This window comes from Cryptomeria japonica, unplaced genomic scaffold, assembly GCF_030272615.1.
Source record: "Cryptomeria japonica unplaced genomic scaffold, Sugi_1.0 HiC_scaffold_133, whole genome shotgun sequence".
NCBI lineage: Eukaryota > Viridiplantae > Streptophyta > Pinopsida > Cupressales > Cupressaceae > Cryptomeria > Cryptomeria japonica.
The window spans coordinates 134,712-137,500 of NW_026728955.1; the positions used below are offsets into that span (position 1 = coordinate 134,712).

Below are 2,789 nucleotides of genomic sequence, written 5' to 3' on the forward strand. Positions count from 1 at the left end.
ACCCGAGGCGCCCCGAACATGCACCAAGGTGCACTCGGCCCACATGTGAGCGCAGGTCGTTGCGCCCGAGGTGGTGTGTGGGCACCGCGTTGCAGACGGGACACTGCACGCACACGACGCCCCCTCCAGGTGCACGCACGTAGGCCGGGCCGGGTGCACACCCGACGCCCTAGCAAGGTGCGCGCACCCGGGCAGGGCTCACACTTGGCGAACGGGGCGCACTTCGCGAGGGAGGGTGTGCACCTCGACGGGGGTGGGTGGCCGGGGTGGATTCGCACGTGGGTCGCGGTTTGCTAAGTACACACTGCGACAAGCTCATAACGGGTGCGATCATACCAGCGTTAGTGCACCGGATCCCATCAGAACTCCGCAGTTAAGCGCGCTTGGGCCGGAGTAGTACTGGGATGGGTGACCTCCCGGGAAGTCCCGGTGTTGCACCCTTTTTTAGTTTTTCGCCGGGCGTCGCAATGCTATTTGAATAAACCTTTTGCCCGTTTGCGTTCTCGTCGGGGCCGGGCCGGGCCGGGGTGCGCTGCCCGCACTACCGCGCGCGCGGGGGGCGACACCGAGCGCGCACCCGAGGCGCCCCGAGCACACAGGCCACGGTGCAACCCGGGCGTTGTGCGCGCACCCCGGTGCGCCCGAGGTGCTGCGCGCGCACCCAGGTGAAATCGGTGTGCACCTCGGCCAGTGCGCGCTCGGTCGAGTCGCGCACGTTGGCCAAGGTGCACGGTGATGTTTCTTACTCTAAGGTTCCGCACCAGACGCCCGGGACAGGTGAGCGAAGCTGGGCGGGGCCGGGTGCGCGGCCGGGGCAGGTGCACGCAGCTGGAGAGAGCTTTGGAGCACACTTCGGAGCGCACCAATGATGCGCTCCATTCAAAAGTTTCCTGAAAAGGCAAAAAAAGTTGAGATTATAGAATTTCCCACTTGAGAGATTGTAAAAAAAAAAAATTTAAAATGAAGGAAACGCGGGTGCCAAGGTGTGCGCAGCCCAGCCAAGGTGTGCGCACCAAGGCGCCCACCCTGGCGAAGGTGCACGCAAGGTGCGCACCCGAGGCAAACCGGACAATTAACCCAACTTTCGACTTCGCGCGCACCTTGGAGCGCACTTCGGAGCGCTCCTTGGTGCGCACCAATCTTGGGCACCTCGGAGTGCACCATGGCGCCCACCAAGGTGCGCACCCGGGGCAAACCGAGCTCCGACTTCGTGCGCACCTTGGAGCGCACGAAAGGTGCGCACCATGGCGCCCACCAAGGTGCGCAGCCCAGCCAAGGCGTGCGCATCAAGGTGCGCACCCTGGCGAAGGTGCGCACCCGGGGCAAACCGAGCTCCGACTTCGTGCGCACCTTGGAGCGCACAAAAGGTGCGCAACCCAGCCAAGGTGTGCGCACCCCGGTCAAACCGAGCTCCGAATCGTGCGCACCAGAGGTGCACGCCATCGTGCGCACCTTGGAGCACACTTCGGAGCCCTCCTTGGTGCGCGCCGATGTTGCGCACCTCGGAGCGCACCCGGGGAAAACAATGCAATTAACCCGACTTTCGACTTCGTGGGCACCTCGGAGCGCTCTCGGGTTCGCACCTCGGAGCACACCGAGGTGCGCACCTTTGATGCGCTGCCTTCACCAATTTCCAGAAAAGGCAAGAAAACATTGAGAAGGTGTGCGCACCGAGGTGCCCACCCTGGCGAAGGTGCACGCGAGGTGCGCACCCGGGGCAAACCGGGCTCCGACTTCGTGCACGCCGCACCTTGGAGCACACTTCGGAGCGCTCCTTGGTGCGCACCAGGGCGCGCAACCCAGCCGAGGTGCCCACCCCGGCGAAGGTGCACGCGAGGTGCGCACCCGGGGCAAACCGGGCTCCGACTTCGTGCACGCCATGGTGCCCACCGCGGCGAAGGTGCACGCGAGGTGCGCACCCGGGGCAAACCGGGCTCCGACTTCGTGCACGCCGCACCTTGGAGCACACTTCGGAGCGCTCCTTGGTGCGCACCATGGTGCCCACCAGGGCGCGCAACCCCGCCGAAGGTGCACGCGAGGTGCGCACCCGGGGCAAACCGGGCTCCGACTTCGTGCACGCCGCACCTTGGAGCACACTTCGGAGCGCTCCTTGGTGCGCACCATGGTGCCCACCAGGGCGCGCAACCCCGCCGAAGGTGCACGCGAGGTGCGCACCCGGGGCAAACCGGGCTCCGACTTCGTGCACGCCATGGTGCGCACCGCGGCGAAGGTGCGCACCCGGGGCAAACCGGGCTCCGACTTCGTGCACGCCGCACCTTGGAGCACACTTCGGAGCGCTCCTTGGTGCGCACCAGGGCGCGCAACCCAGCCGAGGTGCCCACCCCGGCGAAGGTGCACGCGAGGTGCGTACCCGGGGCAAACCGGGCTCCGACTTCGTGCACGCCGCACCTTGGAGCACACTTCGGAGCGCTCCTTGGTGCGCACCATGGTGCCCACCAGGCCGCGCAACCCAGCCAAGGTGTGCGCACCAAGGTGCACGCGAGGTGCGCACCCGGGGCAAACCGGGGTCCGACTTCGTGCACGCCGCACCTTGGAGCACACATCGGGGCGCTCCCGGGTTCGCACCGGCGTTGCGCACCGTGGTGGGCACCTCGGAGCACACCAAGGTGGGCAGCGAGGTGCGCACCTTTGATGCGATGCCTTCACTAATTTCCATAAAAGGCAAAAAAAAAACGAGATTTTAAAATTTCCGTTTTGAAAGATAGTGAGAAAAAGGGAATGCTGGTGCCATCTTGAGCCCGCCCTGGTGCGCAGCCCAGCCAAGGTGT

At 65.5% G+C, this 2,789-nt stretch overlaps 1 non-coding gene across 1 annotated transcript; it reads left to right on the top strand.

Moving 5' to 3' along the window:
* The first annotated feature begins 322 nt into the window (after positions 1-322).
* On the top strand, positions 323-441 carry LOC131866167 (5S ribosomal RNA). Its single transcript, XR_009364798.1, has one exon. It is a non-coding gene; the product is annotated as a 5S ribosomal RNA (ribosomal RNA).
* The last annotated feature ends 2,348 nt before the right edge of the window (positions 442-2,789 follow it).